At 40.5% G+C, this 11,080-nt stretch overlaps 1 protein-coding gene across 2 annotated transcripts in view; it reads left to right on the top strand.

Annotated features, from left to right (window-relative positions):
- The first annotated feature begins 3,987 nt into the window (after nt 1-3,987).
- Nucleotides 3,988-11,080, top strand: part of LOC141773666 (spectrin beta chain, non-erythrocytic 1-like) — a 149,520-nt gene continuing 142,427 nt past the window's right edge. For both annotated transcript variants that reach the window (XM_074645578.1, XM_074645577.1), the window contains exon 1: nt 3,988-4,147. The gene's annotated coding sequence lies outside the window, so the exon portion shown is untranslated. The remainder of the gene's footprint in view (nt 4,148-11,080) is intronic.

Below are 11,080 nucleotides of genomic sequence, written 5' to 3'. Positions count from 1 at the left end.
ATTTATTTTTGATTTTGGCAGATTTTGCCTTTCATAGTCTATAGACCTGCAAATCACCAAATCTGTGTTTAAAAAGGTCAAAGATATTTATACCAAAACAGTCTCCTTCCTTTTTAACTACAGACAATGTAAGGTAACTCAAACAATGTGAGACTGAACAAATGGAGCTCATGTCTGATGATTCATCCATGTGGGTGGTTGTTAAAGATGAGCGCTTGGACAGAGGACAGAGAGCCGCAGGGTTTGAGTCTCAGCTGTCTGCTGGACTCAGGGAGGATGTGGTGGTTGAAATGTGGAGATAAGAGAAGGGTCAGCGTTACAATGTCCCCGACACACAGTAGGGCCTGATGGGAAATGTGTCTGGAAACTCAAACATTTCAACACCACAGCTGTGAAATGAGAATACATAGTTTTTTCTAACAGTAAATAGTCCTTTCTTTATATATGCTTTCTGTTTTATATCCCACTCTCTGATCCCCAACTTTTCCTAGTCTGTTTGGCATCATTCACTCTCTGCAGACCCTCTCCCTCCTCTTCTCTGCTGGCTAAATCTCCGCCTCTCACTCAGCCTCTGGGAGCTGGAAGCGCTTCATATATATCCCACTGCAGCCGTGAGGGGTGGAGACAAGCTAGTAGAACCAATGGGGACCGTAAAAAAATGCATTGTCACTTTTACTTTTATTCATTGACTGTAAGAGCAAGGAAAAATGATCAAGTTAAGTCTTATTTTTCCACAAGCAATGTTACCTATAAGCTCCTGTATGCACCATGACGTCATCTATAATATAAAACACTGCACACTGGAGTCAACTTTATTGTCATTGCACAGAGTCACAGGTACCGAGAAAACAAAATGCAGTTAGCATATATCCATAAGGGCAAAGAACAGTAAGTAATGCACATATGTATAGAGGTAATATGAATAATATAATAGGAAATATGCTAGCCTAAATCATAAGCAGTATGAGCAGTATGAACAGTATTAACAGTATGAACAGTGTGTAATGAATACGCTAAGATAGAAACATTTTGTAAGCATTTTGTAAACTACAGAACACAGTTTATTTTTCCCTGTTAAAATTCAGGTTCAATTTTAAAACATATTTCATATAAGTTGACCTCAAATTGCTTTTACAAAAGAGCAAAAAATTCCACGCAGTTAAACACAAACCGTTCATATTGGCATGGAAGTGTTTAAACAAGTATGAAAAAGGTATATATCAAGAAAACCATACAAAAATGATGTCAGTTGATTGAGCCTTTGAGTGGAGAAATACACAAATCATGACTTTTTAAACAATTAACGTTATTTTTGTTTATATTGGTTGTTCTTTGTTAAAGGAACAGTGTGTAACATTTACGGGGATCTATTAGCAGAAATGGAATATAATATTCAGAACTATGTTTCATTAGTGTATAATCACCTGACAATACGGAACGTTGTGTTTTCGTTAGCTTAGAATGAGCCCTTCATATCTACATAGGGAGCAGGTCCTCTTCACTGAGTCCGCCATGTTGCACCGCTACGTTTCTACAGTAGCCCAGAACGGACAAACCAAACACTGGCTCTAGAGGGAGCATAACGCGTTTTTATGTTACTTGAAGGCCACCGAAGTTCTACAACACGCTTGTGAAACTGCAGTAACGTGAGCCACAGAGTGCAAAACCGTGTTACCGTCAGCCGCCGTCTGCTATCTTTTGCTCCTAAAGCAGTGTTATTATGGTATGGATGGCCTCTGAGAGAGGTGAACAGCGTTATCACTGTTTTGCACTCAGTGGCTCACGGTACCGCAGTCTTGGAAAGGGAGGAGTGAGCGGAGGAGTACTCAGTTGGTTGCAATCTGCAACCACACCACTAGATGTCGCCAAATCCTACACACTGTACCTTTAACACAATAACCCTATTATTAATTACAGATCTTTGTGATGTGATGTAGGTAAAATATGAGGAGCAGCAGAAATGGAAACAATACTGGTAACACGTGGAGAAACAGTAGATTTAAAGAGGTTTTGCCTTGTGATGAAATTTATAATTTAATGAGTCAATCAACAAAATACAAATTAATGATTTTTCTGAATTCATTTAATTTTGAAGGCCTTTTCAGTGTGATTATGTGTTTTTCTCCTTTGCATATCGCAGTAATTTTGGATCAAATCTGCTGTGTGATGAGGTCTTTAGTTATGATGAGGAGTTCTTCAGTAGGATTTGATTGTATGTTTTGACTCTCTCTGTGTTTTCATGTGTACAGTGTGCACTGCAGAGACACATCTGTTTGGCCTTGTGATGGACAATAAAGTTTCTCTGATTTTGATTGATATTTTATAGATAAACAATAACCTACAAAATAATTTATAGATGAATTAATAATGAAGATAATTATTACTTGCAGCCCTGAATTACTGTGTTAGCTACTAGACTATTAATACTACTAGGCCCATATAATAAAATGATTTACTCCAAAACACAAAATAGAGAGCTTTAAAGGTCCAGTGTGTAGGATCTGATGGTATTTAGTGGTGAGGTGAGGAGATTGCAACCACCTGAAGCCTCTCACGTGTGCCAAGCGTGTTGGAGAGCTACGGTGGCTGACGCAAAAACTTGAATGGCGCTCTCTAGAGCCATCTGGAGCAGAGCCAGTGCGTAGAGTGTGTGTATACCTGGGAAGTGAGTGGTGAAGCAAGAGAGAGAGAGCGGCGGCAACGTTATCAACTCCGGCTCAAGCAGGAAAAGTTAACAGTGTTTGGTTTATCCGTTCTGGGCTACTGTAGAAACATGGCGGTGCAACATGGCGGACTCCGTGGAGAGGGGACCCGCTCTAAAGAGTATAAAAGCAAAGAGATGAAACTCTGGTTTTGCCATTTTTGGACAGAAAATGCTTATTATATTTATAATATTTGATAGTGCAACACAGGCCATTTTGATAGAGTATGACAATAGGAAAGAAATAATTTAGTTTTACATTTGTACGGCACTTTTTAGGGCGTCCAGTAGTCGCTTTCAGTCCAAAACGGCGGAAGCTTATAGCTTTGCTGCTGGGCGCTGATGATGCAATGGAACGAACAATTGACTTTCACTTCTTGGCAATATACTGTACGTTCTTTGCCCGCTCCCGATGAAGATATAAACGACTCATTCTAAGGTAACGAAAACACAACGATTCTTATTTTCATGTGATTATACACTAAAGAAAACATACTTATTAATATTAAATCCCATTTCAGATCCCCCTAGTTATGTCCTTTAAAGGTCCCATATCATGCTCATTTTCAAGTTCATATGTGTATTTTGTGTTTCTACTACAACATGTTTACATGCTGTAATGCTAAAAAAAACTTGATTTTCCTCATCCTGTCTGCCTGAATATACCTGAATTTACCCTCTGTCTGAAACACTCCATTTCAGCGCATTTCAACGGAATTGCGTTGCTAGGCAACAGCTTGGGTCCATATTTACTTCCTGTCAGCTGATGTTATTTACATACACTGCAACAGGAAATAAACTGGGACACATTTAGAATGTTTATGTTTAAAACCCTGTAATGGTCTAAATATTGTATATTTGTGACATCACAAATGGACAGAAATCCAGCTTTTTTCAAACGCACAATTTCTGAATACGGGCTGTGCGTATTTCTACATATATATATTGATAGTTATATATAGATATATATTCTCCGTATATTGAGCGTTTTGATAGTTTAACAGTATTTTTATAGCACTTAAACCTGCTTTATAATATAAAAGGCCTGTAAATCTCACTTTTTACAATATGGGACCTTTAAATAAAAGAAAAAAGTATTATAAATATATATATATATATGTAGTTGTAAAATAAAAAATAGAGACTTAAAAGATTCAGATCAGAACAAGATGCAGTTCACGGTGTAGCGCCTCCCCGCCGGTGCTGCGGGGTGTCAGAACCGAGCGCACCACCAGGCGCTGCAGTCCGGGCCGTGCAGCGGCAGAGCGGGCAGGGGGGGGCGGGGTGACGAAGAGGAGGAAGAGGAGGAGGAAGAGGAGGAGGGGGATTGGTGGATTTGAGGACTCTCTGCTCCTGCGTTGTTTTTGCTCCGAGCTCTCGGCAGTCAGTCCGGCGTCCGTCCTTCACTCCGAGCGGGACTCCACTGCGCTTCTCTCGGCCTCACAGGTGAGTGCGAACCCGGTCCCGACCAGTCCGAGCCGGAGCCGGTCTGTGTGGTTTAACCCTGCTGCACGGATTGGTTTCATTGTGTGCACATCCACCACGACGACTGTGTGTGTCTGTGTGTCTGTGGCGGGGATGTGCGTCCCCCCTCGCTCTGCTGGTATCTCGGGATAGCGGTTCACTATCTCGGGTTCATTGTTGTTCAAACCTCCAAATCAAAGCAGCAGAAGCGTCGTTGTGGTGCAGCAGCACAAAAACACACAGCCGGGCTGCGAGCCTCTTCACCCGGCTGCGCCTCTCTGCTCTCCTCCGCTGCTTCACCGTGCTGTGGAACTTGTGTGTGTGTGTTGGCTTTAGTGCGCCAGAGCTGCTGCTGCTTGTTGTTGTTTTTGTTGGTGAACTCTGCAGCTTCCTCTCTATTCTGCAGTTCTCCAGGTTTTACCTGCTCTGGACTGATGGAGGTTTGTTTTCTTCTCTCCCTGATGGAGATGATGATGATGATGGTGGTGGTGTTGGTGTTGGAGATGATGGTGCAGGCGTGGTCGCCTCTGCTGACCTCAGAAGCCCCCATGAGCAAAAACACTAGAATATTCCCATAATGCTCCTCTAATATTTCTGCAGTGACCTTCTCTGCTGGATTTGGTCTCTCTCTGGGTGTCACTGTAACCCTCCTGTGATGACCTCAAAGTGCATTTGTGCCATCAAACACTACATTTATTCAGATCCTGTGGTATATCTTTATGCTTTAGTCAGTTTAAATGACCCATGAATGGTTTTGGACTCTCCCTGTGGTTGTAAATACAACATTATTATATTCTTTGTGCAGTTTATGGTAGTTTTTATATCTTGTATCTCCTGTATGTGTTAGATAGTGATAGTCCTGCAGTGATTTGGCAGATTTGAAGTGTATTTTAAGGTCACTGCATTTGTTCAGTGACAGTATAAACTGCTTTGAGGCTTTTTTTTTAAACAATTTTTTTGCGCATACCCGGTTTCAAATTCTGTAGAACAATTATGTAATCAGATACAGGCTGGACTGCTGCTTTCTCTCCTCCCCCTCTTCCCTCCCCTTCTCCATTTCTTTCCTCTCTCTCCTCTCCCTTTCCCCAACTAATCTTCCTCCTCTGTTCCTTCTATCTTCTCCTTTTTCTTCCTTTCCCTCATACTGTTGCTTTCTATCCTGCTCCTCCCGCTCCTTTTTCCCTCTATACTTGTCTTCTCTTTATCTTCTTTCTCACCTCAGGTTTTTCTCTTATCATCCTTTCTCCCTTTCCTCCCCCACCCCTCTCTTTATTTCTTTGATGCAGCAACTGGGAAACATTTGGCAACTTGTTGTCTGACGTCTTTAAGATGTCACAGTGAGGTGTCGAACTGTTGTCATGTTCCACTGCTGCTTTCACAACATATACTGCAGTAAAACTACAATCAAATAATCCTTTTGAATGTAAATCAGTTTTTTAGTAGGGCTGTCAATCAACTAAAATATTTAATCGCATGATTGTCCATAGTTAATTGTGATTAATCACAAATTTATTGCACATTTCTGTTCAAAATGTACCTTAAAGGGAGATTTGTCAAGTATTTAATACTCTAATCAACATGGGAGTGGGCAAATATGCTGCTAATGTATGTATATATTTATTATTGGAAATCAATTAACAACACAAAACAATGACAAATATTGTCCAGAAACCCTCACAGGTACTGCATTTAGCATAGAAATATGCTCAAATCATAACATGGCAAACTGCAGCCCAACAGACAACAACAGCTGTCAGTGCGTCAGTGTGATGACTTGACTATGACTTGCACCAAACTGCATGTGATTATCATAAAGTGGGCATGTCTGTAAAGGGGAGACTCGTGGGTACCCATAGAACCCATTTACATTCACATATCTGGAGGTCATAAGTTAAGGGAGCCCTTTGAAAACAGCCATGCCAGTTTTTCCTCGACAAAATGTAGCGCCCGCTACAACCTACAAATTGCAAGTTGCATTAATGTATAAAGAAATCAGTGGCGTTAAAACAAATTTCGACAATCTTTGCGTTAACATTGACCGCCCTAGTTTTTAGAAAAGTCATTTGGATGATAAAAATGTTAAACTCCATTTATGTTTGCAGTGAAATTGTTGGATTTTAAGCCCTGTCCCCACAGTGGAGGTCAAAGGTCGGGGATTCAGACCTTAAGGACACTGGAGGTCGATGATTCAACCCCCAAATCCTTGGTTTAACTATATGAGATCTTCTCTTTCCGGTTAGAACAAACTTCTCAAAAGGTTACTCTGGAATCCGAGATTTAAGTTTCCTTTGAATATTTCAAAATAAAGTTGCACAATTCTGCTTCACTGGGAATCACACATTTTTGCCAATTGTGTACATCGAGACATTTTTTAAATAGACATATGAAATGATTATGACATATTCCTGGTATGTTACTGTCACAGTAACGGCTGTCGCGGCTTGGCGGCTGTGGTCCACTAATCGGAGGATCGTGGTTTGATCCCCGGCTTCTCCGGTGTCCTTGCGCAAGATACTGAACCCCAAATTCAGGCTGATTGAGTATTTAGATTAGATCCTGATGGGCAGGTTGGCACTTTTTATGGCAGCCTCTGCCATCAGTGTATGAATGTGTGTGTGAATGGGTGAATGCTGACATGTAGTGTGAAGCGCTCTGAGTGGTTGGTAGACTAGAAAAGAGCTATAATTATATTTACATGACTCCCACTATGGGTATTGTTTGACATTTTTAGTGTTGATGGACCTGAGTTTTGTTGCAAACTCCAAAACTTGTTTTGATACCACTTTAAAGGCGCACTCTATAGATTTAGTGTTAAAGTTTTTATCAAAATCGCTGTGGAAGAACCAAAGATGTCGCCTTTTTTAGTCCACACATTCTTCTTCCTTGTCAAAACGCCTACATTACCCATAATGCACCTCGACTGCAGACATTTGGCTCTGAGATCAAGGTGTGTTATGCTAGTAATAGGTTATGTAGCCCGGAGGCTCTAGCCTGCAGCAGAGATGAGCAGCGGGCTACAGAGGTCTGGTAACATCACTTCTTTCTAACTCCACACCTCCAGAGGTTTTTTTTTTTTACTTTTCAAACTTGTAGTTTTCAACTGACGCTGACTCAAGTGACATCACTTGAGGACATTTATTGGACTTCCCTCTGGAGACACTAAAGGCTGGGGAAGCACCGATCTGACTTTTTCAGTCCAGATACCATACAGGGCTGTGTATTGGCAAGAATCTGGCGATACGATACTTATCATGATACAGGGGTTTACGATTCAATATATTGCGATACTATAAGTAAGGCGAAGAGGGCGCATCTCTTTGCCAATGAAATAAATATTAATAATTAAAAATTGAGAATCGATACAGTATCACAAAATATAATATTGCAATGTTCGATTTTTAGAAATGGTTTCTTACACCCCTAGATGCCAATAGCGATGCCTGGGCTTTGGGTATCGGCCGATAACCGAGTACCGATCCGATACCAGTGTGTAATTGATAAGCTGTTTGCTTCATTGTGTGGAAGTGACTGGGATCATTCTTTTATGTGTAAGGCTTGACTTAAACAGCAGTTTTCTGACTTTGTAAAACAAAATGCAACGAATGAATACATAGATAAAATGTGAGTGATATGTATTAAATTAATAAATCGTTCACCAGCAACTTGATAAAAAAATCTGCAAAATGAACAGGAATTACATTTCAAATGTAAACCTTCTTAATGCAGCAACAAATGGGTCAAAACTTAAACAGGAATTAAAATTCCAGTATATACTGTAATGTATATAAACATAGAATTTAATTGAATAGATCGGCCCCATTGTCACCGATATCCGATCCAGCTATTTGCGTCAGTATCGGCCCGATATCCGATCCGGTATCGCTAAAAGTATATCCGTACTAAAGGCTTTAAACTGCTTTTATAGGTCTCATATCGTGCTCATTTTTAGGTTCATACATGCTGCAATGTTAAAAAAAAACTAAATTTTCCTCATATGGTCTGCCTGAATATGCCTGTATTTACCCTCTGTCTGAAACGCTCCGTTTTAGTGCATTTCAACGGAATTGCAATGGAATTGCGTTGCTGGGCAACAGTTTGGGTCCATGTTTACCTCCTGTCAGCTGATGTTATTTACATACACTGCAACAGGAAATAAACCGGGACATATTTAGAATGTTTACTTTTAAAACCGTGTAATGGTCTAAATATTGTATATTTGTGACATCACAAATGAACAGAAATCCTAACGGCTGGTTTCAAACGCACAATTTCTGAATACGGGCTGTGTGTATTTCTCCGTATATTGAGCGTTTTGATAGTTTAACAGTATTTATATAGCACTTAAACCTGCTTTATAATGTATAATACATGAGAATCTCACTTTTTACAATATGGGACCTTTTTACAGCATGCATAGCAGAGCTCCCTAACACCTCGGCTTTTACTATCATAATGAAGCAGATTAAACTATTTGGTTGACTGAATTATACATATATTTTCTGGATCTGAACATGATTGAATTCATGTCTCGGATACGAACGTTGAGCAGACTCAGCCGTTTCCTGTGCTGGACAAACTTTCCGCTTTATACAACGAGAGCAACCACCTTTAAATCCTGTACATTATGGTGTTCTAAAAACTGTTTAGTTTATTTTCCATGTGGCGTTCGCTGACGTTGTCAGAACACAGACCGGCTGTTTGTGTTTACAGGCTCTCTTTAAATGAAATGGAGCAAAGCCAGAAATAGATGGGAAAGAGAATTTGGCGCAGTGGGGTTTCTGGGAAATGTGGTTTTGATAGAGTTACACAAAATGTGCTGTACGCAGCATCTTTTAAAAATATTTTCTGGACCGGTGTCCTTCTGACTTTAAGTGTTGTTTCATTTGAAGCTGGTAGTTTTTTTGGCCTACAACTAATAATTGAATGAATGAATTGAATCCAGTCAGAGAGTTTGTCTGTTTCCATCAGCAGGTTTGATGTTGATGAAGACGTTTTGCTCGTGAATGATCTGCAGGGACGTTTTAAGTGATTTGATGCTCCTGCAGGAGACATGAGCGGTGCCGCCGCTGTGTGCATTTTGGCTCTCAGTCAGACTCGTTCTCTTTCCCTCACTAAGACCTCTGTAGGGGTGATGATGATGAAGCAGGCTCGGCCTGGCGCGGCCCGGCCTGGCCCGGCCAGCGTGATGCAGAGGGAGATCTGAGCTGTAAATCATCGGCTCTGCTGCAGCGTCGGCTAATATCAAACTGAACTGCTCATTTCACATTTTCTTCAGCTCTCTGAATGAGAGGAGGCTGCGAAGGAACACTCAGAGGACTTCAGATTTGTGCTGATTACGTAACAAAATTCTCAGAAGTTACAGCCTAAAATCTGTACATGCACATACTAAAATAACAAGAAAAGCTAAAGCTAAGACAAAAAGTGTTACGTTCATCTGATGACAATTAAGGCTCTGCTGAACTGCTGATTGACAATCAATTGGGCTGAGTATCAGTTGTCAATAACTAGGGTTGTCAATCAATTTAAATATTTAATCACATGATTTTCCTTAGATAATTGTGATTAATCACAAATCAATCACACGTTTTTCATCTGTTCAAAATGTACCGTAAAGGGAGATTTGTCTCCCTGTATTTAATACTCTTATCAGCATGGGAGTGGGCAAATATGCTGCTTTATAAAAATGTATGTCTATATTTATTTTTGGAAATCAATTAACAACACAAAACAATGCCAGATATTGTCCAGAAACCCTCACAGGTACTGCATTTAGCAACAAAACAATATGCTCAAATCATAACATGGCAAACTGCAGCCCAACAGACAACAACAGCTGTCAGTGTGTCAGTGTGCTGACTTGACTATGACTTGTCCCCAAACTGCATGTGATTATCATAAAGTGGGCATGTCTGTAAAGGGGAGACTCGTGGGTACCCATAGAACCCATTTACATTCACATATCTGGAGGTCAGAGGTCAAGGGACCCCTTTTTAAAATGGCCATAGCAGTTTTTCCTCGCCAAAATTTAGTGCAAGTTTGGAGCGTTATTTAACCTCCTTAGCGACAAGCTAGTATAACTTGGTTGGTACCGATAGATTCCTTAGGTTTTCTAGGAATCCATCACTCTTGCTTTAAAACTACAACCTTGAAATCGCAAGTTGCGTCAATGTGTTGAAGAAATTAATAGGTTTAAAACAAATTTGCGTTAACTTTGTCAGCCCTACTGTCAATAACTGACAGCTGGTATCAAATGTCTGGTCAGATTGGTAATCTTGTTGATTCATTCTTTGATCACATACAGTAGTTTCTGATTTAATTCATTAAGGCACCAGGTTTGGACAAAGTTCTTACAGCTGCTTCTGTTGAGATGACATTTAACATTTGAGCATTTTGGCCTTTTTGTTTTGTTAAAAGATTTAGTTTTGTTAAAAAATCTGTTTGTATTTCTTCAAGTAAGGTTTCATATTGGCACTAGTGTTAAACTAAACCCATTCCTGTTGTTGTTGTTGTTGTTGTTGTTGTTGTTATAATTTAGCTAGCCCTTTCCTGGAAGTTTCCCTCAGTCCTGATCCTGGCTCAAACAGTTGTTGAATCTGTCTCCGTAGTCGAGCCTTGCATCCTAATTCTTTCTCTTTGGAGCTCGTTCCACCCTCTTGTAAACACTTCTGTGAGTGTGTCGTGCACGTATTAATTAGTGCAGAACACTGTTGACAGTGTGTGTGTGTCCCAGACGGCTGGTTGTTTGCTGAGAGAGGACGGGACGGGGGTCCTGTTGTTTCATTGTCGGGAGCTGCAGTCGTGTGATCAGAAACACCATAAAGAAAGAAAATGTCTTTGATCCACCCCTGTGTGTACACACGGAGTCCATGTCCTTGTTAACAGACTCTAGAGAACCGCTGAGCACGTTTTGTCCAG

Source organism: Sebastes fasciatus, chromosome 9, assembly GCF_043250625.1.
Source record: "Sebastes fasciatus isolate fSebFas1 chromosome 9, fSebFas1.pri, whole genome shotgun sequence".
Taxonomy (NCBI): domain Eukaryota; kingdom Metazoa; phylum Chordata; class Actinopteri; order Perciformes; family Sebastidae; genus Sebastes; species Sebastes fasciatus.
The sequence above is the reverse complement of the archived record's forward strand: the minus strand, read 5'-3'. Positions and strand labels throughout refer to the sequence as shown.